Source organism: Notothenia rossii (assembly GCF_949606895.1).
Source record: "Notothenia rossii genome assembly, chromosome: 5".
Lineage (NCBI taxonomy): Eukaryota > Metazoa > Chordata > Actinopteri > Perciformes > Nototheniidae > Notothenia > Notothenia rossii.
Genome location: NC_136903.1, coordinates 30489267 through 30517114, shown reverse-complemented (window position 1 = coordinate 30517114; position 27848 = coordinate 30489267). Strand labels below are relative to the sequence as shown.

At 39.6% G+C, this 27848-nt stretch overlaps 1 protein-coding gene and 2 long non-coding RNA genes across 4 annotated transcripts in view; 1 reads left to right on the top strand and 2 right to left on the bottom strand.

Moving 5' to 3' along the window:
- The first annotated feature begins 507 nt into the window (after positions 1-507).
- Positions 508-8918, top strand: LOC307039267. Its single transcript, XR_013808190.1, has 2 exons — positions 508-1233; positions 1405-8918. It is a non-coding gene; the product is annotated as an uncharacterized lncRNA (long non-coding RNA).
- Positions 8919-15030: 6112 nt separating this feature from the next.
- LOC307039183 lies at positions 15031-20298 on the bottom strand. 2 transcript variants are annotated; one of them, XR_013808160.1, is made up of 8 exons: positions 20049-20298; positions 18108-18177; positions 17912-18026; positions 17638-17734; positions 17018-17129; positions 16671-16838; positions 16379-16533; positions 15031-15159 (listed from the first exon to the last, which is right to left on the bottom strand). It is a non-coding gene; the product is annotated as an uncharacterized lncRNA (long non-coding RNA). The 2 variants fall into 2 exon arrangements; XR_013808159.1 differs by having other exon boundaries at positions 18108-20298.
- A 3180-nt stretch (positions 20299-23478) lies between these two features.
- LOC307039224 (uncharacterized protein) overlaps positions 23479-27848 on the bottom strand; it is a 63935-nt gene continuing 59565 nt past the window's right edge. Inside the window, exon 9 of the mRNA XM_079681081.1 lies at positions 23479-23568. The gene's annotated coding sequence lies outside the window, so the exon portion shown is untranslated. The remainder of the gene's footprint in view (positions 23569-27848) is intronic.

Below are 27848 nucleotides of genomic sequence, written 5' to 3'. Positions count from 1 at the left end.
TTAAATGATTATTAGTAATTAATTATATAATTGTCTCATTGTAGATGAGCAGACAGGGAGCCAGACGAGAAAAGCAGAATATGCAGCTGCCATTTTCCACATGGAAAAGAGAAAGGGCCAAGTGTATTTGAGAGGACAAAAGAGAAATCCCAAATACGAAAAATAAAATTATACAATTGACAGATATTTATACAAATATATATATATCCTATATACACCATGTATAATGATGGTGTATGATGTAGAAGGAAGTGTGGTAGATAACAAGTAAATATAGAGTTACACACAGATCCATGTTACAGCAAAAGATGGAATAACTAAGAAGCACCTAGTATAATAATAATAATTACACGCAACAATTAAATAACTGCCCAGCATCTCCACCACAATCCCAATCTGCTGTGTACTGTTTTCCTCCCCTCTGCATAACACCCCATCACACATACGAAACACAACGCAGAGTCCGAGGGTGTTAAGAGTATGTTTATTTAAATGTCCTCCTCTCTACTGGCCAACACAGGGAGCATATGCTGGGTGTAGAATTGTTCCAGGAGGAGGAGATTTCCATGCCATGCAGGGTGAAGGATTATTTGAATTATTTGAAGTATTAAAGTAACGTGGTATGACAGGAAAGTTAAATCTGGTATATTCCTTTTAATGCCACCTTATTTATATTCATGTGTGTTAAATTAGAAAGGACAAAGTATCTTTTCCCTCCCCCAATATATTGAGGTGAAGTCCTTGTGTATGGAGAGAGAAGTGAGAAGGGGACACCATATTTGGGAATAGTGCCAGACGCTGGAATGCTTCCCTCGTAAAAGAAGGGGGTGCGTGACACAATCTTGTAGCAGATGTGTATGTGTTTTCATTGAAGTAAATATAAATGCTACATGATTATTGGTCAACTATACCTCTGTTCTTATTCTTTCATGTGTGGGTACTAAATGGCTACAAACATTGTGGAGAAATTAGCTTAAACATCTTTTATTACTCTATATGAAATGGAAGCAGTTTTTATGACAGGGACGAGAGAGGTGGGGGAGGGACACATTCCGAAGAGGTTCAGCAGGTCAATTGTCAGGGGAATCGACTTGTTTTCAATAGAGGTGTGTGGTTAGTTACTTTGTGTTAATAATAGCAGTATGTGTAAAGGAAGCTGGAAATATACAATGTGAAACCTTTTATTTGAAGTAAAGATGTGAACAATAGCTCAAACAAATGGAGGGGCTATAGGTAAGCCTGTGAGAAGTTTGACTATTTGAAAAGCATCTCTAATACTGCTTAAGAGCATAGGTAATGTGTTCCTCGTTGTTATTGATATGAAAGTAATTAACATGTATTACGTATATTTAGCCAACTATAACAACTATATCTTAAAACATACTTTTAACTTGTGTGTGGCAGTCAGGAGGCGGGAAGATGGACTCAGGGACCAAGGGCCATAAAGGAGATGTGTGTGTGCTGGCTACAAGCTGCTGTGTCGCACTGATTGGGTGCGACAGGCCATGTGTTGGTCTCTGCCAATAAGATGACCTCTGGGGGAAAGCACGTACACCTCCTCCTCCTGTGTTTTAGTATGAAAGACTGTGTTTTCCTTTGGTTCGCGCTCTTGTTTTTCACCGGCCGTTCCTGAGACCTGTCTTACACGGTGGTAGAACCTGAGCCCGGAGTACTCTGCAGAGTGCTTCGTGATTTCTTTGTATTTGTATTTTGTATCGTTACTGTATATCATTAAAAGCAGGATTATTGTTTAACTTGTATTCTGGTGTTTCTTAATCCCTTCCTTTTCCCGAACTCACCCAGTTTAGCAAACGACACGCGGAGACGAGGTTGGTTTTCAACATCCTCCAAATCTCCAACAAATGGTGACCCGACGTTTCTGAGTGGGGTGTTTTCGGGGAAGAGACCACCAGCGGCAAGCGGACGGAATAGTCCAGGGCTAAACATCTCGGCCTCTTCTGACAACTACAAACAGAGCTCTGTACAATAGGCTACCAGGTGAGCAGACACGATTTAATTCGAAACCTGTGATTTGACCATATTCCAAATTTTAGGGTTGTCAGACGAAGTTTACAGTGTTTTTTATAGTAACAATGCAAATGCGTGTTTTAGTTGTTAAAACCGGATATCAAGTTTCGGCAGGCCAGCAGGGTATTAAAGTCCCTGGCTTGGAAGTGGCGGTATTGAGTCCCCACAGTTAGACTGTCTAAGAGTAGTCAGTTGGTTGTATTAAGTCTCCATATAAGACTGACCCAAAATAACGAATCCACAGCTCGACGGGGCTGGAGATGAGTTATTTGTTATAAGTGATCCAAAGGAGAGTAACGCAAACTTCAGAAAGTCATTCTGAAGTGACCGGGCCTCACTATATCCTTTGGTGTGTTGTGAATATTTACTGGTAACAAGGACAGTAAGTCAGATCAATAGATATGAAGTCTGTGAATATTTACTGGTAACAGAAACAGCCTAAGTCAGATGAATAGATACGAAGTCATAATGAAGGGAAAATTTTAACGAGAGGAGCGTGAGTTGAGAGCTTACGAGGACAGTGGGTTCAAGCAAAAAAATTGAATAAAAGGATAGCAGAAGTGTTAATTGTTGAAAGAAGCCCCCCTTTTCCAAAGGAGAGGCTGAGAGCTACAGCGGGGGAGAGAGAAGGGGGTGTCAGTATTTGTCTGTGAGAGTTCCCCCCACCCTTTTTCCTCTCGAGAGCAGCAGCAGCAGCCCGGAGTGTGTCTGCTTGCTTTTTTCTCTAGTGATCTGAAGTTGGAGTGAAATACATAGAAAATTAACAGATCAAGGTGTGATTTGAAGTGGAAGATATATTGAAATAAATAAGAAACAATGATTTGCTGCTATTTAAATATAGTCTTTGAGAACTGATTGATACCGTTGCATTGCGTTGTGAATTTCATGGTATTTGTCATTAACTAAGGATTGTACTTAATTATATTCCAAGGGGAAAATTATATTAAATACAGGAACAAAAGAGTAGAAAGTAAAGAGAAGGTTTTTGTAAGTTTGTCAGAGGGAATCTGTTAATGTTTAAGCATGACAGAGGTCCTGCACGAGGTTTTACTCCAGCCATCTCACACGGTTACACAAAGGGGTGATTTATGAGAAACTTGTGGTCAGGAGAAATGAGATGTTTTGGAGAGTAGACAGAGAGAGAGAGAAAAGTAAGGTTGTTGCTAAAATATAGAGAGTAAAAGTTATATAAAGTTAACTACTATTCGGGAGAATGTCATATTGTTGAATGAGTAACCTAAAATAAGTGAAGATGGTGAAATAGTTTGATTAAGGATACAACCGGTAACTACTGATTAAATACACAGTGATGGTGTACATGAACATTGAGAGTAGATTAAGTTGTTTTGTTCTTCATGCTTTTCACCAGAAGTCATTTGAATTGTTATTATTTTTAAGTAGTGTTGTTTTGTGTTATATTTCTAAACTATAATGTACCCACATGCACGTGGTTTCTTTGTCCCAGTTCATTTTAAAGTCAGCCGCCTCATGGCTAAATCTATTTGACCCCATGAGGTCAAGAGTCATTCTGTTAGACCACCATCTTGTGAAGGACAAATCATTGTTCTTTTGTCACATTTTGAATTAGAAAAGAGTTCATTTTGCTAGATCAATTTATCTATAAATGTTGTAGTGGGAGTTTTGTGTTTGCTAACATTTTTAGGAACGACAACACCAGGAGATGAGTAAACTCAAGAATCCGTGGAGTGTAAATACATTGAGAAAAACACATTTTTATACTCTAACTTTTTGCACATCATAGACAAGGAATTTAGACAGTATAAATGAATATTCACCAAAAGTAATAAGTAAAATGGAAAGTAGACATGGGCCTACACTTGAGTCAAATTATATTACTGTGATCTGATCAGTGTGCTCTGCAGGTTTACTATTGTTCTAGGTAACAGTGGGATTTAAAATATTGGAGAAAGTATGGAGATGTTCTTTCGTAGTGTGTGAAATATGTGATGCTTGAAACAGGTATTTCAATTTATGGAAGAAAATGGTTTCCTGAAAGAGTCAGGTTGGGTAGATATGTAACAATGGATGAAACAATTTATAGAGGGAATTTTTGTAATATCATTAGTAGACATTAATGGTGTTGTTTAGATGGCATTTAGCAACTAAGACATATAGTATGATTAGAAAGAGACAGAGTGGAAAGGGTTGGATTGATTCAATCTCAGCGTGCTAGATTTCTTATGGATAATGCGTCTCGGGACCTGGACTCCCCCTCTGAGTTAGAAAGGCTACGACCCCGTCCCTCCAAGCAGACAAAAGACCCAACCCAAAAGGAGGCTCCTCCTTCTCCATCAAACAGACAGAGAACCGGAGCTGAACCGTCTCCACCTGAGGCATCCAGAACCAAACCGCTTGCTGACATACAGAAATACTCTCATCAGTCCCTCAGACAGGGCATGAAGCTGAGCCACGAGATTTGGCACAGGAGCAGAGTGGGGGACATGAGAGCAGAATCCGCCCTCCATGAAGCAGCAGAGAGACTGTAAAGGGGAGATGAAATGCAAAGCAGTGCAAAGAACAGTGGCATGATGTTGGCTGCAGATGTGACTGGGCCAAAGGCTGCCTAAAACAGTTACAGCGGATGGATTCAAGAGCTGATGGACTGAAGAGAAGACAGAATCAGAGGAGTTGGCATCGTCGATTAGAAGTGAGGAGGTCGGGGTCACGGCTTGAGACAACCAGGGGAGGAGAAAAGGAGAACGGGAATGAGTGAGTTTACACATAAACACACTTATTCACAAAACGCACATAGAAGACACCACATTTAAAGAACTTGAATTGACTTGATAAATAAGTAAAGATAAAAAGAGGTATTAACCATGAATTAATCGATTGGTAAATTCAAAATAGCAGTAAAGAGGAAACTATTAATGTAAAATGAGAAAATCATCCTAAAAACACACTGAGGGTTAAAGGGGGAGACATGAGGGAAATATGCACTACACTTTAAGCAGGGGGTGTTTTGGAGTAGCACAGTGTAGAACCATATTCTTCAATCTTTCCATCATATTAATAAATTATTCTTCAAGAGATTTTTATTCATGTGTGAATAAAGCAGTGATTTCATTTGTTACAATATTGATTTCACCATTGTGGCATAGTTATTACCATAGGAGGGCTTTAGGATGGAAACTGTTTTTAATCCTTGATAGAGTAAAGGGTGATGGTTGCATGTTCGGACACCCAGGGTTCCACACACTGCTAAAGAGTTTAACATTGTTCTTAAGTAGACCGGAATTGAAGATAAATGAGTATAATGAGCTATGAAATGCAGAGCTACACAGATCCTAGTGATGTTTTGACTTAAGATAATAGTTATGTACACAAGTTTCTGAATTAGATTTCTTAGACATTTTAATACTACTTAGTTGTAAATAAATTGCAGTAGTAGTAGTACTATTATGAAGTGAGTTTTGTACCAAGTTGCAGGAAATGTGGGAAGCAGCCGTCCCGATGACAAGTTAGAGATATCTGACTTAAGGTGGTAATCGTGAATTGATAAATGATGGCGCTCCATATATGACTGATTTTTGTAGACAAAGGATACTGGCCTATGCTGAAATATCAAAGTCTCTGCAGAGCACGACACATGGCCAATGAAACTGAGACCAAATGACCTTTGACCCTGACTGACAGTGTGACTTGAGAAAAGCACTATCAATGACTGACTCTGGGGCTGACCAAACTTGACTTTACAACCTGACAGTGTGGGTGTGAATGAATTTCTGCATGTGATCAGTGTAACTGCATGATTCTAAAACAATAACTAACCGAGCATGTCTTTGGACTAATACATTATTTTGGAGCTCCATGGGAAACACAGGTTTCCTACAATTCCACACATTTGGAAAAATGCACATGTGACCCGTTTCTAATTCCCACAGGAGTTGGCGGTTTGCAAATGTAAAACTCAAACTAAAATCTAAAGATTCTGTTTCTTTTAGGACTGCCAGCTGGAAATGAACACTTATTTTCCCTGGAGTGTTTACTGTGAAAAATGATGGATGTACTTTTGTGAATGATGTTTGGTATTTTCTTATAACCACTGGTTACCTGAAGGTTTTCTTCCCATACAGGATTTTATTACACATGTTTACATGTGTAAAAAGGGGGAGTGTGGGATATTTTCATTTAGGGACTGGAAGAAACCTGCCGCCCCAACTCAGATGTTCAATCTGACCATTGATTGACAGTTTTAGATTTAACCTGCTCCATATCTGGGGATAAGATACTGTTTGATTAATGTTGACATGTTTCTAATATTGATTGAGTTATAACAGGTAACACAGATGCAGAATCAGTGGCCAAGGGGCTACTGAGAGAGATGTCATTCCAGAATGAGAATGAGAAGGTGAACTGTGATAATGAAAACAATTTTGTAATATTTCAACAGGTATTAAAGTAACTGAGGTTTGAAATGTAGAAAGAACATATTACAGCTAAGTTAAAACATAGTAATGTAATGAGATAGAATTTAATTTAGACAACATCTTGTAACTAGCCTGGTAAAGAAGTAAAAGCCATAGACTGTTTAGATCATTATGGGGATGTACATTTAATTTAAAGTCATAATAGATAGACATTTGATGACAGTATGTTGGATTTCTGTATTCATTTTTCAGCTTGATAATATCCAAGCAGTGACAGGTAGAAGCAGTCTCGCATGGAAATTATTCACTTTGTCAGTATCATGATTTTAGTTGTTTTTAATCCATAACATTAGTGTGTTTCTTTACCAGAAACATTAGCGGTTCATATTATATTTAGATTTTAAATGGGATCTCAAAGATTTCATTTATAATAACACAGATGCTTGTCAGGAATTCAGAGCTATTGAGATATGTTATTTAGTTCACCTGAAGATGTTGGGGTTTATTTTGTTGACACAGGCCAAGTATTAGAATTCTGAAGCGGCCTACCAGTGGTGGGTCAAACCCCTGAGGGCCCAGAAGCCCTGAGCGTAGACTTGAGGGGTGGGTATCAGATTTCTCCACACAGGTTGCTGACGCCAAAAGGGGGACCCGAGGAGCAGGAGGCCGACACAGCGGAGTTCGTCAGGCCTACGTGACTCAACCCCAGGCTCTCCGGCCTCTACAGAGTGACCCAGAGGACATCTCATGCCGTCCGCCGAGGAGCAAAGGGGGACATCTGGTACTACTGGAGCCAGTGTGCGGCGAGGAACACTCCGGCTAGGACCTTGGAGGACATCAGGATGGACCTGGCTATCGTCAACGCGGACATCCCTACAGCAGACGACTTGGAAGCAGGCATCAGCGGACTGGAGGAGAAGGACCTCGCGGACATCCCTACAGCAGACGACTTGGAAGGAGGCGTCAGCGGGCTGGGGGACTTCTCGAGGCAGCAGAGGAGTCTACTTCTCTCTGATCAGATTAATCAGTTCCACCTTTGAAGGAAAGGCCGCATCTCCCCCTCCCTATCAGCTGCCCTTGTTGGCGTATTCCGCTGAGGGGGGGGGGGGCCCTGATGATTCAACAACACGCAAGGATGCTGCTGTCTGGCACTCAGGCTCTCACTCTGATAGTTTCTTCACTGTCATTGGAGGTTGTTTTCTGTTCTCAAAGGTTTAATGAAGGGGGACAGACACAGTATTAAAGAAGGACAGTAGTTTTGTTTCAAATGTCTTATGTGTGTTGGTCTCGTTAATGCGAGACCAAAAAGGGGGAATTGAAGGATTATTTGAATTATTTGAAGTATTAAAGTAACGTGGTATGACAGGAAAGTTAAATCTGGTATATTCCTTTTAATGCCACCTTATTTATATTCATGTGTGTTAAATTAGAAAGGACAAAGTATCTTTTCCCTCCCCCAATATATTGAGGTGAAGTCCTTGTGTATGGAGAGAGAGGTGAGAAGGGGACACCATATTTGGGAATAGTGCCAGACGCTGGAATGCTTCCCTCGTAAAAGAAGGGGGTGCGTGACACAATCTTGTAGCAGATGTGTATGTGTTTTCATTGAAGTAAATATAAATGCTACATGATTATTGGTCAACTATACCTCTGTTCTTATTCTTTCATGTGTGGGTACTAAATGGCTACAAACATTGTGGAGAAATTAGCTTAAACATCTTTTATTACTCTATATGAAATGGAAGCAGTTTTTATGACAGGGACGAGAGAGGTGGGGGAGGGACACATTCCGAAGAGGTTCAGCAGGTCAATTGTCAGGGGAATCGACTTGTTTTCAATAGAGGTGTGTGGTTAGTTACTTTGTGTTAATAATAGCAGTATGTGTAAAGGAAGCTGGAAATATACAATGTGAAACCTTTTATTTGAAGTAAAGATGTGAACAATAGCTCAAACAAATGGAGGGGCTATAGGTAAGCCTGTGAGAAGTTTGACTATTTGAAAAGCATCTCTAATACTGCTTAAGAGCATAGGTAATGTGTTCCTCGTTGTTATTGATATGAAAGTAATTAACATGTATTACGTATATTTAGCCAACTATAACAACTATATCTTAAAACATACTTTTAACTTGTGTGTGGCAGTCAGGAGGCGGGAAGATGGACTCAGGGACCAAGGGCCATAAAGGAGATGTGTGTGTGCTGGCTACAAGTTGCTGTGTCGCACTGATTGGGTGCGACAGGCCATGTGTTGGTCTCTGCCAATAAGATGACCTCTGGGGGAAAGCACGTACACCTCCTCCTCCTGTGTTTTAGTATGAAAGACTGTGTTTTCCTTTGGTTCGCGCTCTTGTTTTTCACCGGCCGTTCCTGAGACCTGTCTCACACGGTAGTGGAACCTGAGCCCGGAGTACTCTGCAGAGTGCTTCGTGATTAGGAGATTGGGTGATGTATTTGTATTGTTACCTTGTATCATTAAAGCCGGATTATTGTTTCACTTGCATTCTGGTGTTTCTTAATCCCTCCTTTTTAACGAATTTACCCAGTTTAGCAAACGACACGCGGAGACGAGGTTGGTTTTCAACATCCTCCAAATCTCCAACAAGGGTCTTTGGGAATGGGGATGATGATCGCCTCCTTCGTGGTCCACAGTAGCAGAGACTCCGGTCTGTGATGTGCAGCTGTTGTATAATATACAATACATTTTTGAAAAACATTTGATCAACAAAAAAGGATTTGGTCAGGATCTAGAGTCAGTGTGTAGTTTATTAATTAATCAATGCTCTCTACATTAGGAAAACACATACCAGTGTACCAGAGGGAGTCACACACAGCTGTGCCTAGATAACCAAACAAATTGACAACAGGGATGCAAACTCATCAGGTATGAAAAAGGTGATAAGGATCCGAGCCCCCTGACCCCACAGAATATCGGCTTTAAAATTAGGAATAACAGAGGATCTTAGCAGTCAGAACAACTAAAGCAGCAGTGTTAATAATAATAGAAATGCCATAGAGTCACATCTAATAGAAATATATAAAAAGCATTTATTTTAATTGTGTAGCAGTCAGTTTATAATTTTGGCAGCACTGTTGAGCATTTTGAAAATGTATTTTGATGCGTCTGTGCAAGGCTTAGTCTTTCTATCTTTATAGCCACTGGTGTAAAGTAACTAAGTTCATAAACTCAAGAAGTACTATAATTGGGCACAATTTTGAGATACTTGTACTTTACTTAAGTATTTCAATGTTTTGCTACTTTGTTCTTCGACACCACTACAGTTCAGAGGTAAATGGTGTACTTTTACTCCACTATATGTATTTAATCCCTTTAGTTACTTTACAGATGTGGATGAATGATGTAAAATATAATCAAGTGTTAAATCAGACTTTAGTTCCACCTGGAGTAAATCCAAAAGCTACGCTGTAGTATACAAAGTCATTCAAACTAGCTGCACCTTTACCAGCTTTGATAACACTTTAATGATCAATCATTATAAAACATATCATATTATTCTGAAATGGACCAATCTGCACAAGGACTACTTACTGTCGCCACTTTCACTATATTTTGATAATAATACTTTTCTACTTTTACTTGAGGAACATTTTGAATGCAGAACTTTTACTGTAACAGAGTATTCCTACACTCTGGTACTTCTACTTTTACTCAAGTACAAGAACTGAGTACTTCTACTTTTAATCAAGTACAAGATATATACTTATACCACCTCTGTTTATAGCCTATGAAAAAAACGATTAGAAAACGAAGGCTAAAGCTAACGTTAGCAGATAGTGACAATGTATACTAGTTATCTAGCTCAACGATAATATTGCGACGAAAAAGAAAAAAAACTTTTCAGTGCACATCACGCTCTGCCGGAGCTCTACTCTGAACACCTGAACGGCCCGTTCTAACAGCTGTTCACCAGCGGTCCAGTCTGTGCCAGTGTTGGGCAAGTTACTTCCAAAATGTAATATATTACATATTACTTATTACTCTCTTTTGAAAGTAATAAGTTACATTACAATATTACTGTCTCTGAAATGTAATGAGTTACACTACTTTAGTTACTTTTTAGTTACTTTCACCAAAATAACCGCAAAAGAATGGCTAGGTATTTTAAATGCTAAAATGTAGTTATTGTACATCCAGTGAAGGGCAATGTGGTATAGCATAACAACTGTAGGTCCTTAAGGCTACTAACAACTTGTATTACACGGCTTAGTTGAATACTCGATTCTGATTGAAAATTCTTAACATGTGACACGTTGTTAATACAGCAGTGCAGGCCACTGTCAAGGACTATAATGAAGATTTCTAAGGAGGATCAAGAAAGAGAAAGGAAAAGAGGTTAAAAGACGAAGCGCTGGACGTCAGATAAATCACCAGAAGAAGGCAGACAGGAAGTAAACCATAACAGGACACGGAATGGGCTCTGTAGTTTGTTTAGTATATGGCCGTGTACAGGCCCGGTTCCAGAACAAAATGACTCAGGGTGCCTCTGAGATTACAGGGGGCGCAGCAGTAGTAGGTTTACATGAGCAATAGTGGCAGGCAACAGCAATGAAAAATAGCATTGATGGTCCCCAATGAACAGATTATGGCCTCTGTTATGTTTTGAAACCAAGCAAGTGAGAACATTTCAAGTGAGTTAAAAGAGCAATCCTGAAATATTTCATATAGTCTAAAGCTTCAAAGCTGTACTGATAAAACAAATGAGAACATATTGTAAATCAAGGCAAATATTATTTGAACCAGCTCATGGTTTGAAATGGCAAACATTGAAAAGCAAAAGTATTATTAAAACCATGTACTACATCATCACCTTAGTCCCATCTCTGGGAAGAGGATATTTACTGTGCTTAAAAACTGGTATCACATCATCATGTGAGGTTGACTTTGTGACCTGGAGAACATTTCAGCTGCAACATCAGCTCATTGATAAGCTTGGGATATGAGATCTTTTTGTAGCCATTCGTGGTGAAGGCATCTGTGCTATTGTATGCATTATTTTTGACCCAACATTTCTACAGGCATGGCAGAATATGGCTCTATTTTCACGTGAATACTCTAGCCATTCTCTATTTTTATACCACGAGCTGCAAAATGACTGCCTAACCCCACTGTACAGGCGGGTACTTGTTTAGACATACCTGGGCAGGCTCTGTTTTGCCGTGGTATCCTGGCACCTGCGGGCCGCAGAGGGGCAGCGTAGTTTCGGGCGACAAAGATTGCTGCTCCGGGGGCGAGGGCGGTGAGTCAGAAGGGAGTAAGCTAGTGTCCACAACGGAGGGTAACGTGATGTCCCCATCTGACCTGTTGCTACTGTCTGCAGTAGATGCAGTGTTGCTGGCGTTTAGTGATGGTTGCTTTAACCATTTTCGTATTTGATTATCCACAGATCAGATTTCTGTCACTGCTGTGGAAGCACTTGTGAATGATGCACGCGCAGCGGAGCAGGTCACGCGCACCTGACACAATTTGTTGAATGTATTTTTCGCTCTGTTCTCTCTTTTGAATAGAGGGTGCATAACATTCAACTGCCCCGAAGATCCCGACGCGAAGCCTGAAGGGTAAACACACCAGGTTTACTAATCTACCCGCACAATTTGTCTGGTGTCGGAATGTCTCGCTATGTTAGTACATTCAACAAAACACCATTTAATTTCGGGTTAAAATGCGTTGTAACTGCGTTACTGAGCATTGTAACGGATAATATATTACCCAAATTTCATTAGTAATGCGTTACATTACTTAGTTACAGCAAAAAGTAATATATTACTGTAACTCCGTTACTTTTGTAACGCGTTACACCCAACACTGCTCCGGACGCACAGTTAATATTAACGAACGCACCGTAGGTAATGTAGCTGCTGAAGCTAGACCATCATCGCCGAGCAGCAGAGGCTTATTATACATCATGAGCAGAGCCGACAGGCAGGAAGACTCGAGCACACAGCTCGCACTTCATTATAATATATAAAAAAAGCTCGCGGCCGCACATTAATCCGGGTCCCAGACCCCCTCCCATACCCCAAAATATTTTTATTGCAGATCTACATGAATCACACAAACGACCTATTTTGGATTCAAAACGGAGAATTTCGCCGAAAGGTGACAAGTTTGCATCCCTGGACAAGATAACCAAAATCCTTGAATCTACACACAGCAAATAAACTCAAATGACACAACGAGATGTAAAAAGGAGATCACACATATAGTCGATATAAAACTGGCCGCTTCAATCTGAAGAGCAACTAAAACAAAACACGGGAGTGCATCTTGTTCTTGTGAACACTAATGTTATCCACAGCATACACAGACACCACGAAGTTCTTAAGGAGAAAACTAGTTGCTAAAACAAAACACGTTAGTGTACCTTGTTAGCTAGCTGACATTAACCTTAAACATTGCACTCATATTACTCACCGAAACCTTGTAAAGCCGGTCCCGCATGCTGGCTCTTACAGAACCGCTCCCTTTCGTATATGTACAGCTCTCAACATGCCCAGACTTGTAGTGATTTTCACCTCGTTTTATACTTTTTCGCCTCATTCTGAAAGAAACAGGTGAAATTTACTAACGTGACAGCCATCTTTGTGATGGTGACGCGTATTGTGCGAGACCAGAGACCTGTAGTTCACTGAGCAGTTTCACACCAAAAAAATTGTAACTTCACAGTTTTACGACACTTTTTTTTTTTTTTGACTTGCAAAATGTTCTTTTAATTTGACAAACATCATATGTGTCAATCGTGGCACAATTCAAACGGGATTGAAAGATGACTTTTCTCTCTCCATTGACGTCAATGTATAATTTACCGCTTCCGGGGTCCCATGGGTCAGAAGTAGATGGGCGGGACTTCGCCTCTCTATAAGGCAAACTACTAAATTCTCAGAGTCAGACATCGCATGTAATCTGATACTCTAAATTTCACCCGCCAGAAATGTTCGCTTCTTCTTCTTCGGTGTAAATTGTCCGTTGGCAAACCAGTTGACTTCTTCTTCTCTCGGTATTTTGGCGGATTGCAAACAACTTTAAGGTGCATACCGCCACCTACTGTACATGAGTGTGAATCATCATATCATTCCATCTCTTAACTCATGGACGTATCTATGATCTAATCCAAAAATAAATAAATAAAAAACATAATAAATAAAACAAAACAAAACAACAATCTATGATCTTTCCTGACCTAATGTTAGATAATTTTTAGGGCTGTCAGTCGATTAAAATATTTAATCGTGATTAATCGCATGATTGTCCATAGTTAATCGCGATTAATCGCACATTTTTTATCTGTTCTAAATGTACCTTAGAGGGATATTTTTCAAGTTTGTAATATTCTTATCAACATATGAGTGGACAACATTGCTTTAATGCAAATGTTTATCATTTGAACAATGACAAATATTCTCATGAATATTAAACACATTGTGTGTGTGTGTGTGTGTGTGTGTGTGTGTGTGTGTGTGTGTGTGTGTGTGTGTGTGTGTGTGTGTGTGTGTGTGTGTGTGTGTGTGTGTGTGTGTGTGTGATGGATCGTTGGAGCTATGTGCAACTCAAGGCATATGTTCGAACGGGAGCTGCCTGGACGCTGCAATCATGTTGCGCACACTATCCGTGCTGAGTGTGCTGACTTTTCGTACAATGTCCCGCTGTCTGGCTACCTGCATAAAGTCAAGTGCTCGGCGCAGTTGTCGGCGAAATGTCGCTCCTCTGTTTTCATTGAAACAGCTCCTTATATCCATTAGCGCAGCTAGCTAGCACCAGATGCTAACAACAACAACAATACACGTAAGGTCTCTCTCTCGCGCCACACACACACCCTCCCGGTCCTCCCGATGGCCAGTCGGTGCCTGCCGGTGAGAGTGGAAGTGTGGTATGCGAGCGGCAGGAGCGGGGCTTTCAGCATCAGCTTTTCGATGGTATTTTAAACTCGATGCGCTCTGAAACTACGGGGCGGCCGAGGACAAAAAATACACATGCGTTAATCGCGTTAAAATAATTAGTGGCGTTAATTTTTTTCTGCGTTAACGCGTTATTAACGCGTAAACTTGACAGCCCTAATAATTTTACCTACCCCAGTTTCACTAAAGGTAAACAGTGCCTTTCTGGTAGCTCGTTCCCCCTTTCCTGTTGTTCCCAAAATACCAACCACACTCCATTCCCTCTCTGCCTCTAAAACGTTATCCTTTAGTTTTTCTCTTTCAGCTTTATAGATGTACCACATTTTCTTTAACTCCACAGTTCCTACACTTGTCACTGTTACTTCCCCCCATGACATACAGTGTACCATTCAATGCTGTGTGATTTATTCTGAGTCTAGCTATCATCATTTCCTACCTTCTGTTTCTTTCTTTATAAATATTTGTCTGCTGGCATTTATCTATCACCAGCTTATGTTAGTATTAAATATACAATGTATTCTGGTAACTATCAAAAATAAAGACATTGTATAGTGTTCATAACAGTATTTTTATTTAATAAATTATAATTAATACAATAATATTACAATAAAAACCTACATCTAAATAAATATATCATCTAAAATAGATGCATTTGATTTAAAAATAACAAATATAATTCAAAATGTAAACAGCAACAAAGTAATTATAAACATTCTTTTTCTTGTTAATACCCATTATCTTCTCTGTTATGTATCTTCCGGTCTTTGCCAATCTGGCCAGCATTTCTTGGTCTTCCACGTCTTTCTCGTACAGCCATTGCTTGAAGCAAACTGAAAATAAGAAACAACAATGTTTTAACAAATCGCATTAAATTATGTGATAATAGAACTGCAAACAGACTAGCTGTAACTTTAACAAAATAAATAATTCAGTTACCTCTAATCATTAACCCATGTTTGTATCATTGAGTTAACTCTGTGTGTTGCTGCTAGCATACATAGTATATACCTGACGTGGAAACGTTACTCGTGGATGGGGCTACAGAGCTACTGGAAAGACAGTCGAACCCGGTGCATTCCTCCGTCTGAATGTGGTGCACTTTTGCTAAATGTTTAGACAAATAGCTCGTGTTACCGCCCTTACATGCTAAATTCTTATTGCACTTTTGGCAACGAGCATTTTCCACCTCAAGACCAAGCCCCCAGGAGGTGCGCCGGACTCTGAGGAAAATATTTGTTGTGTCCAAACGGCGGTGCTACAATTTCCTTATCAGTCAGTGACGTTGACCGGCCCAGAAATGTTAGATAATTTTTAGGGCTGTCAGTCGATTAAAATATTTAATCGTGATTAATCGCATGATTGTCCATAGTTAATCGCGATTAATCGCACATTTTTTATCTGTTCTAAATGTACCTTAGAGGGATATTTTTCAAGTTTGTAATATTCTTATCAACATATGAGTGGACAAATATGCTTTATGCAAATGTTTATCATTTGAACAATGACAAATATTCTCATGAATATTAAACACATTGTGTGTGTGTGTGTGTGTGTGTGTGTGTGTGTGTGTGTGTGTGTGTGTGTGTGTGTGTGTGTGTGTGTGTGTGTGTGTGTGTGTGTGTGTGTGTGTGTGTTGCATGCATGCAGCAGGTTCTGTGTATAAACTGCCCCACCCCCTCGCACACCGACAGGGGTTGAGAGATCTCTCGTCTGGATTGGAAAGATCGAAAATAAATCATAGACGCACTTTGTAGTCTTATTGCGTATAAGAAACGGAGTTGGCGACAGTAAGACTGCAATATAATGTTTATGTAGATATAATACATATGACATCTATTTTTTAAATGTCTCCAGTACCGATAAAAAGATCGATAACGTTGGACGTTAACGGTACCACAGTCTTTAATAATTCAGCCCCGGGGCCCCGTTAATACTCGGGCTCGGTACCCATCCCTAGTTTTAATTATTACATCATCAATATTACATTTCAAATAACCAAGTACTTGGTATCTCACAAAGCGCAAGTGGCTAGTGCTGCTAAGAACATACCTGGTGATGGTGATGATGGTGGCTCTTCGCTGCAGGATCTGGTCGATGTCCTCCTAGCAGAAGCGATTGCCTTCGTCGTTCTCATCCATGATGGCGGCATAGGCTCCTTTCCTCAGCAGGTCCTCGATCTCCTTCTTGGAGAACTGCTGGACCGGCTAAAGGCGACACAGAGAGACATTTACACAAGTGGATTTAGAAAATTATTTTCGAAAATAAAGTAAGCGTACTGCAACAGCGACTGACACAAAGATAACTTGGCATCTAGAAATATTACAGATTTTATTTTTCTCACCCCGTTGTTGTTGCCTTCTTTGTTCCCACTTGTGCTCTGCAGGACGGCACGGTCCAGCCCAAGCTTCAGACTAGCTTTATCCAGCATTTCCCTCTCATAGTTTCTAGTGATCAGACGGTACACCTTCACCGCCTTAGACTGGCCAAAACGATGACACCGAGCTTGAGCCTGAAATAAAAAATTAAAAGAGGGGTCAACAGAGCATCATGTGCAGCTGCTGTTCAACATTTTTAAGCATCAAATGGGAAAATATACACTTAAAGAACCGAGGGAATAAACGGAAAGACTGTTGTTGTAGCCCTATTGAACTATCTTTAGGACAGACAGAGCAGATATATATATCGTACCTGCAGGTCATTTTGAGGGTTCCAGTCAGAGTCGAATATCACACAGGTGTCCGCAGCAGTGAGGTTCACAAGCTCTTGATCAGGTGTTTGATGTGGGCTGGCATGATCCTTTCTGCAGCGATAAATAAAGAAAACAAAGAAGACATTATTAATAATAGTAATGATGGTAACAACAATAATATTACTATAACTATTTATATAGCACTTACACAATAATTGCAAAGTGATTCTCACAACAAAAATAAAGAACAAAACAATATCAACAATAAAAAAACTAATTATTATAGAAATGTTAAAATACAAATAAATTATAAACATTCTAAGAGGCCGACAACAAAAGGGAGACTCAATGGCTCTTGATGACATCAATGAGCAGTCCCAAAACATGCTGTGCAGAAATATGTCCAGATTTCTTCTATTTAGTGTTGGATGATTTGTTGTATTGATTGCTGATGGATGTTAAGATATGTTTTACAATTATAACAAAAAGATTATTGTAATTGGAATCAAAAAGTTTACAAATCTTAGTTTTAATAAAAATGACTAGCAATATAGGATTTATTCAACAGCGGTAAAGCATTAAGTTGCAAAATTAACGTACACTGAACTGTAAAACTTACCACTATTTAGGAAAAGACCTGATCAGAAGGATTGACTAGTAAGACAGCAAAGAGGTTGAGGAGGTCTCTGTTATACCACCATTGGTAGATGTTACACCTGAAAGAAAGATAAGGAAATAAGAGAAGACAGGAGGACAAACATCCTCTTAAGTAAAAGACCAAATCATGTCAAGCTTTACATCTTTCAGTCTTTACAATGCACTGTTGGAAATTACATTCCAAATGCTAAATTCAAACTCAATACCATAAATAACTGGGTACCAAAGTGCTTTACCTGATAGAACACATTCCGCACGGAGCAGCAACCATCCGGCTGGGCCTTTTGCTGCATATCATCTCCTCCCTCTCCACTGTTTCCAGTAGATCTCTACTGCCTCTGTCCAATAAAACTGAAATGCCCCAAAACAATCATATTTAAAAAGTTAAAAACAATAACTTGCTTTTGGCATTCAAATGTATTAGAATCTCACCTTTTTCCTGGATGTCAGGAAGGCGTTCCCTTCAAGTCCGCAACCAGTCATAGGAGTTCAAATGCAAAGCCTGAACGATGACAAGAGCAAGACTTACATTTTACAAGATAAGTAATACCAGAGCAGTGTGTACGACATGCAGGGAACAGATCAAATCCCCTGACAGACTCACACACTTTGGTGATGTCCTCATCTGATAACGATGTTTCATTTTTAGCAGCAAAGTAACATTACTCAAGGTATATGTTGGACCCAACTCATGTACAGTATGTTTTGCATCTCCTCAACAATGGTCTGTATAGTTGAGTAGAAACAAACTGTCCCTACAGTTTCAGGTAGATTAACGAAGAAAAGTTTGCAATGAAGCACAAAACCCCTCTTTGTATTAAGCTAGCTGCCACAGAAAGTACAGCTTAACATGCTAACCTGGTAGAGTTAGCTAACGTTAGCACCCACATAAAATCAATTTCAAAAACCGCCTACTTCCATCTACGTAACATTGCAAAAATCAGGCATATCTTGCCTCAAAACGATGAAGAGAAACTAGTCCATGCATTTGTTACTTCAAGGCTGGATTATTGTAACTCCTTATTATCAGGGTGTACAAAGAAGTCAGTCAAGTCGCTTCAGTTGATTCAAAATACTGCAGCTCGTGTACTAACCAGAGTTAGGAAAAGGGACCACATTACTCCTGTTCTGGCTGCCTTACACTGGCTCCCTATAGAACACAGGATAGAATTTAAAATTCTTCTTCTCGCCTACAAAGCCCTTAATGGGCAGGCGCCATCTTACCTTAAAGAACTCATTATACCCTACTGTCCTACTAGGGCATTGCGTTCCAAGAATGCAGGGTTGTTGGTTGTTCCTAGATTCTCTAAAAGTACAATGGGAGCCAGAGCCTTTTCTTATCAAGCTCCACTTTTGTGGAATCAGCTTCCAGTTTGTGTTCGGACGGCAGACACCCTATCCGTTTTTAAGAGTGCGCTTAAGACCTTCCTTTTTGATAAAGCTTATAGTTAGGGCTGATTAGATTCAGCCCCTAGTTTTGCTGATATAGGCTTAGTTTGTCGGGGGACATCTTACTTCTTCCTTCTCTCTGTCTATACCTGTGTACTCTCATGTTCCGATTAACCCAGCTTCCCCAAATGTCTTTCTTTTTGGTGTCTATATACGCCGGGATCCGGAGTCATGGATGATCCTGCGGTCCTGTGTCATGGATCGCGAGTCCTGGATCTTGAGTCGTGGCTGTGGTCCTGGATCATAAGTCCTGGATGGATATGCTCGTGGATTCATCTTCCTGTTATACACACATGCATTTCCAAACATTTGGACTACCTATGTTGCAAATGTATTATCTTTTCAATTTACACACGGCATCTATTGCACGTCTGTCCGTCCTGGGAGAGGGATCCCTCCTCTGTTGCTCTCCCTGAGGTTTCTCCCATTTTTCCCTTTAAACTGTGGGTTTTCTCTGGAAGTTTTTCCTTGTACGATGTGAGGGTCTAAGGACAGAGGGTGTCGTATTGTCATACTGATATTCTGTACAAACTGTGAAGTCCACTGAGACAAATGTAACATTTGTGATATTGGGCTATATAAATAAACATTGATTGATTGATTGATAGCTAACTTCATGTCCAACTAAAAACCTCTAACGTGCATTAAATTGACGATTTTAAACACAACTTAACTTTCTCAACTTGTAAAATAACGTTAATTTAACATACCCTTAAATAACTACATCACGTTTTTCAGGGGCAACACAAACTACAGAAAACTTTAGCTGCTAACTGTTGTTAGCTAAGACAGCTAGCTCGTAACAATAGCCTCCTAGCAAACTTAAGGTTACGTTAACATTAACTTAACGTTGTAAGAAAGGAAAACGAACCTTCAAGAATTATTTTACTCTCAAACTGGGTGTAATTGTGTAGCATTGCTTACCTCCAGAAGGACTTTTAGCTGTTTCCCAGTAGAGACTAGAGAGAGCTGTCAGAGCGGTTGCTCTCAGAAGAGCAGCATTGGGCGGACCAGATAAGACCAGAGAAGAACCAGTTAAGCACCAGAAAAGCAGAAGAATGGTTCTTGAACCGATTTGGTTTATTGATAGTTTGCAAACCACTTAAGATTACTGGAGTGTGAAACAAAAGCTATTGAGTCAGTGTTGTGGAGCTGTTGCTTTGGTCTGGATCTGTGAGCTAACCACGCCCCGTCCATTTGCATATAAGGAATGGAAATGTCGCATCATGAAATACAAGTCACCTGAAATAAACACATGCGTCATTATGAAATACAAGTCATCTGAAATAAATAAATATGTCATTATGAAATATGAGTCTCTTGAAATAAATAAATGTGTCATTATGAAATACAAGTCTCTTGAAATAAATAAATGTGTCATTATGAAATAAAAGTCTCTTGAAATAAATAAATGCGTCATTATGAAATAAAAGTCCCATGAAATAAATAAATGTGTATTTAAATGTACATGTATACATATTTATTGCTTCATTTATTTATTTCAGAATTTATTTCATCGGCATATTTATATATATACACTGAACAAAAATATAAACGCAACACTTTTGTTTTTGCTCCCATTTTTCATGAGATGAACTCAAAGATCTAAAACATTTTCTATATACACAAAATAATAATTTCTCTCAAATATTGTTCACAAATCTGAAACAATCTGTGATAGTGAGCACTTCTCCTTTGACGAGATAATCCATCCCACCTCACAGGTGTGGCATATCAAGATGCTGATTGGACAGCATGATTATTGCACAGGTGTGCCTTAGGCTGGCCACAATAAAAGGCCACTCTGAAACGTGAATTTTTGCTTTATTGGGGGGGTCTGGGGGTTTCCGAAAACCAGTCAGTATCTGGTGTGAGGGTTAGGATTAGGGTTAGGGTTAGGGTAATGTTGTGAATCGTGTGGCCCATGGTGGTGGTGGGGTTATGGTATGGGCAGGCGTATGTTATGGACGATGAACACAGGCCACTCGATTCACAACATTACCCTAACCCTAACCCTAATCCTAACCCTAACCCTCACACCAGATATTGACTGGTTTTCGGACCCCCCCAGACCCCCCCAATAAAGCAAAAATGCACGAATGGTTATTTTGTGTATATAGAAAATGTTTAAAATCTTTGAGTTCATCTCATGAAAAATGGGAGCAAAAACAAAAGTGTTGCATTTATATTTTTGTTCAGTGTATATATATGTATTTATTTAATTATTTATGTATTTATTTAATTTTTGCTTAAATGGCATTCCATACTTCTCAGGCATGCCGGGTAATCTGTGACGTTTCGCTCTCTCAAAAGTTGGGCCATTTTATCATCATGCGCTAATGAGCAACTCTCATAGGAATTAATGAGGCCCCGCCTCCCACGCTGTATCCAGTTCTTATTATACATCCATGGCCAATGGAGACCGACGTTGCCACATGGCCGCCATCTTGCTACAGGCAGTGCTGTAACATTATGGTTACTATTACATACATTTACTATTTAAATAACCATAGCTTGCTCAATTTTCAACCAATTTGGTTTTTTATAAACCTCAAAGATGTAGTTATGATACTGGATACTTATAATCATGGACTTTCTTATGAAAATAACATTAAGCAGATAAAGCAATAGCTATATTACACACACACACAAGGTATTTATATAAAATATTTGCCGGTGTATATATTTCCATTTATTTTATTATATTGTTAATATTTAAAATAAATTATAAAATTAAAATATATTTATATTTTATAAAAATCGGTCTCATGTTGCCACTCTGTAAGCCAAGACTTGTTAATTTAGCAATGCCTTAGCTTGAAGAAAAGGGACACAACTAATTTAGATGTTCACACCTTTATCAGAAGAAACAAACCAACATAAAATTACCTCACAGACAGTAGGTCCTGGCCAGTTCTGTCTCATTTATCACAATTATTTTGACATGAGATCTTCATATCATCCTAGTTTTGAATTTAGTTTCTAGATTTGTAAACAAATCCAGAACCTTTGAAATACGTTACCACTTCACAGCACGTTGCACTGAGTTCTTGTAGTCGAAAAAAGCCCAAGAATAATATAAACTGTACCCTGTGTCCTTTTGTGTCCTTCTGTAGTCCATTTACTGTTGTTTGTCTTGTCTTACCCCGGCTGATATCTCACTAAATCCACTGTTTTAATTGTTCCCTATATTGCCCCTATGCCCTGTAAGGTGTCCTTGGGTGTCATGAAAGTGTTTGCACATGTTTGTTCAAGTGTATGAGTGACATAGAGCAAGTGAGATGGCCATTGGTTCTCAAACTTTTTACACAGAGTACCACCTCAAATTATATTGGGCTCTCCTAGTAACACCATCATAGACCTTCCTGGGTACCACAGAGATAAAGGATTTAATATGACAAGCCATATGATGCTCTCATTTGTTAGTGACATTCCACATGCAAATAAGGTACTTTATTGATCCCAATTTTGGAAAACATTTTTAGTTACAGCAGCATAAGGGACAAGGCATTTTACAATAAATTAGAAATAAGCAAGAAAAATAAAGAAAATACAGAAAGAGGAAAATATACATGTTGGATTTGACAGGATATCATATATATATAAATACATAAAGGCATATGGAATATTAATGTTAAATATTGAACAGATTATATATATGTGTAAAATGTACAACGTGGTTATATTCAAGAGAAACTATGGAGCAGAGAGTTCTCTTCCAGCCAGAGGTGATTTATTGCACAGAATTATTGCAGTGGGCAGGAATGTGTTCCTGTATCAGTCCTTATCAGCAGTCTGTTGGAGAAGGAGCTCCGTTGACCCTCCAGCTGCAGGTGGAGAGGATGGGTGGGGTTATCCATGATGGACAACAGCCTGCTCAGAGTCTGCTCATCTTCCCCTTCTTGTGCACAGCGCCAGTGTTGATCCTCCAGTTCAGTCCGTTGTCTAAGTGCATTCCCAGGTATTTGTAGTCCTCCACAACAGCCACATCCTCTCCCAGAATGCACAGGGGTAGAGGAGACTTCCTCACCCTCCTGAAATCAATGACCATCTCTCTGGTCTTGGCCACATTCAGAATACTTACAACATTAGGCTGAGGTTCATCCTGAGACAAGTCCATTGGCAGGTCATCTTCCGCTCTTCTAGAAGTGGTTGTGCTTTTTGTTGCTAAAATAAACATAATTAAAGAAATTTTGAGTGTTTAAAATGTGCTGTAATACAGAACACATTATTTATTCCTAAACTTGCAGAAAGAAAAACTAAAGTGTGACATTTAATCACATATTTATATATCAATCTTATACACCTTGAATTCTTGTTGGACAATGATACACATACCCTTTGAAGATGAGCTGGGAAATTGAATACTGTTGGCACAACACCATCTTTAAGCCGGACAGTCTGCCCCGTCCTGTCAAAGTCCTCACTCCTGAAGTGCTCACTCCTGCAAGAGGAAACAAAACCGTCCCTTCTTAGGGCAACTGCACTGCCTCCTCCTCTCTCCGGTTTCAGGAAACTTAGAAACATGAGAAAGGTAGCCAGATATATAAATGATTGTCAACATTTTCCTCCCTTCTTTCCTTTAACATTAAGGGTAAGGACAAAAATACATACCGAAATTATCATATTTGTGGGGTAATTGTATGTATGTATGTATGTATGTATGTATGTATGTATGTATGTATGTATGTATGTAATGTATACTTTAAGAATAAGACAACCACACTAAGAGTTATAAAAAAGGTGTCCAAAAGAAACATTAAATAATTGTGTAAAGAAATGGTAGCAACATATTCTAAAGAGGCTGGGTCAACATCAATCTTGCAATACTATTATCTCACATAGCCCCACTGATCCTGTGTAGCAGGACTTGTAATGCACATACATCCACTAAGTAATTAACGATTATCCTAATTATAGTCATAATATTGTCATATCTTACAGGTGAAAGGTGATTCCACGGGTTCTTGTTTCCAGACTACGATGATTAGAGCATCCGTAGGCTGCACAAAAGTCAGACATAGTCAGGTACTTCTGTAAACACAAAGCCAGCAATTTCCTGTATCATAATGTATCTAAAATGTAAGATGTTTTTAACAAGCCAAACCACTTGGAAGAAATCATGTGTAACTTAAGTTATGTTGAAAAGTTTGACGGGGTTCAATTGTCCGTTCAAAAAACATTGGCCTAGTCGGTTGGCTTGAGCTTAAAAAATACTTTATTAACGGCAGCAAAAATAAAATAACTAAACAGTACAAGTTAGACAACAAAATAAAACTCCACAAACAGACCGTCCACCACTCATCAGAGTAAACATGCTCTGGGTTGCCTTCTCTGCAACCCACCTCCAAACTTGTCCCAGCTGTTGCCTTATTGCAACATTTGTCAGAGTGACACAGTCCTAACTAATCATCCACAAGGAACCAACACCGTCCCTTTTGATCCCATGGCCCCTCCCACAGGCTCACCGTCCACAGGTTACACAATCAACTCAAACCAAATTTCTACATAAAAAATCAGACTCAAACATAAACAGGTTAACCACCACTCATAATAACTCATAATCATTTAACAAATTAACAAACGCACACTAAATAATAAATGTCATGGTTCCTTTTGACGGAAGAGAGCAGGAAATGTTTGGTGTGTGTGTGTGTGTGTGTGTGTGTGTGTGTGTGTGTGTGTGTGTCGGCTGTCAGTGGCGGAGTCAGTCACTCTGTGACCCGTTCCGTCACATTATCCTCTCCCTCCCCAAGGTTGACGATGTGCGGCAACCTGGAAAGGCAAACAGCCACCTCCACGCTTTGGCAATGCGTCCCAAACAGCAACAAACAGTTCTCCATGTCCTCACCGCACTGGAATTTCCGCACCGCACAGTGCCTCCACCCAGGCGCCGGCCGACCAGGCTGGCCGTCGGAGTCCGATTGCGGAAACGAACCACCATCCGAAACAGATGTCCGTAGGTCCCGACGCTCCGCCAACAGGGACCCCTCTCGCCCTGGTCCACTGGCCGACCCCGAGAATGCAGGAGCCGCTGGGCCCACCCAGGACCCGTCCTCATCCTCGTCCTCCATCTCCCATGCCCGCTCCGAGCCGGCAGCCGCGCTCTCCTCCTGCTGCTGACGCCATAGTCCCGTGCGCCGCTCCGTAACACCGCCCAGCTTCCTCCGACTAGCCATCCCACTTCTGACACCATATGTGACGGGGTTCAATTGTCCGTTCAAAAAACACTGGCCTAGTCGGTTGGCTTGAGCTTAAAAAATACTTTATTAACGGCAGCAAAAATTAAATAATGAAACAGTACAAGTTAGACAACAAAATAAAACTCCACAAACAGACCGTCCACCACTCATCAGAGTAAACATGCTCTGGGTTGCCTTCTCTGCAACCCACCTCCAAACATGTCCCAACTGTTGCCTTATTGCAACAGTTGGGACATGTTGACGGAAGAGAGCAGGAAATGTTTGGTGTGTGTGTGTGTCGGCTGTCAGTGGCGGAGTCAGTCACTCTGTGACCCGCTCCGTCACAAAAAGAAAGAGCAGTTATGCCTCTCCCACTGGTGTAAAGTTGCTGGGTCAACTTTGTAAATACTAGGTCTCACTCACAGCCTCTTGTTGTTAGCCAGCTAATAAATACAACCACGGCACATACACAAAGAAAAGCTGCAATTTCAACATGTCCAAGCATCCTGTATCATAGCCATGCTAATAATGTTTATAATAAACCAAACCGTTTGTAAATCATTCAAGATTTCAGCGAGTTAAGAGTATTTTTGTGCAGATCACTCACCTTACAACAGCTACCATAGCGTGTACCAGAGTAGCTGTTGACTGTAGCAAGATGGCGGCCGGTGAGCTACGCTGGAAAATCTCCCATGAGCCATCTAGTGTTTATATATATCTATGGGACATCGTGCTACCGAGCTGAAAGTTCCAGAGCTAGCTGAAGCTACCAAGCTAAGCTAACATGCTCCCCATCTGCACATTGCCTTGGCATTTGAAGTTTCTAAGGTAAGCGGACATGAAACTATTCAGCAAAACTATAAATAATAATCGAAGTTATTGAGTTTTTAGCATAATACTTCAGAATCTTAAAATCCCTTAACGTTTGTATGCAATTGTGCTAAATTCAACAATGGAATCAAGCAAATATTAATATGTTTGCATGACATTAGTTATTTATATTTTGATATCACTTAATTATACGTTTAATACATTTAAGTCAAGCTAAGGTACATGTGATGGTAGCTGGTTAGTGCTCTTACCTGTGAGGCCTCCTCCAAACAGCATAATAACCAGACTGTATCATTAAAACTAAGTACCAGTTCTAGATCCTTGACTTTAGACAAACAATTCAAAAGACAACATGTATTTAAAGACCAATCTTTATTTGAATGTTCCTCATAACCTGATATATTAGTTATACAGTAATAGTATTGACAGTAATAGTATTGACAATCTAAACAAATTGGGCAACTCAACAGTCAACTTTATGTTTATTATTGTCGAAAGCATTTGTTATTTTCATTTTCCCCCTCTCATATTCAGTGTGGATGGATTGAGACAGCGTGGTGTCAAGAAAACTGCAGAGACTTCAGGGAGAAACCTCTGTGTGATGGACGTCCTGTCTGTTGGTTTGGAGAGGACTGAAGGTCTTTCCTCTGCGAGGAGGACCAGGCCTGATGGAGGAGTCCATGCTGGGCAAAGCTGATACCAACTGCACAGGCCTACTTTGTCACTTAATTTGACTAAATGTTTTTACTTATACATTTAATAGGTTTACACCTTCTGACCATATGTGCTTTTTATTTAAAACATGTTTGATTAAGTTTTGGTTCACATTTCAATAAATTGTATTTGTATTTGCACTCCTTTTGTCCATTATTCTTACTGAAAATGTTAGATTACACATTGACATCTGACTGAAGACTGGCCCCATTTATTTGTAACGTTGCAAACTCTGCGGTACAAGGCACAAGTGATGTGAAGCTCATAAAGCGAGGCAAATAGAGATAATCAGCTGATGGAGTGTAGATATGGAAATAGGTGCATTCGATCAGCTGACTGTTTTTACAATAAAAGTAGTTTCTTAGTGTACTGCTCTTAAAATCTCATAGCATCAGCTTTTAATTTTCCTCTTGGAAGTTCCTTGACCCTCAGAGAAGGATAAACAAAAATTACAGGAAACATAAAACATATTATTGCAGAACAAGTGTGTTATTTATGAAAGCGGTGTGTTTGTGTGTTTAGGGGCTGTAGATATAATTATTTTGAAATTGTAATGTTTTTTTTTTATTTCAACAGTGAGCTACAAAGACAATCAGATTATGAATGGAAAGTATGAAGTTCATCAACATTGAAATGTATGTTATTATCAAAATAATATTGAACTGTTATCAAAACGTAGTGCAACTGTAGAAGCTTGCTCTGTTGTCTCACTGAAAGAATCACTTTTACCACTTTTTTTGAACAATATTCAGAGATAAATAGTAGCAGTTCTCACTATGTGTTAAATATCTTTGCCTTTAATATATTAAATTAGAAAGCTGACCAAATTATATTGCTTGTTAACATCTAAATGTAACTTTTTGCACAGAAAAACCCCTCAACTTCACTGGTGTGTAGGTGATCTAGTATTGTTTAATGGAATGTATATCAGTGTATTAAAGTCAATACTTCATTCATTTAAACCAGGGGTCGGCAACCTTTTTGACCAAAAGAGCCA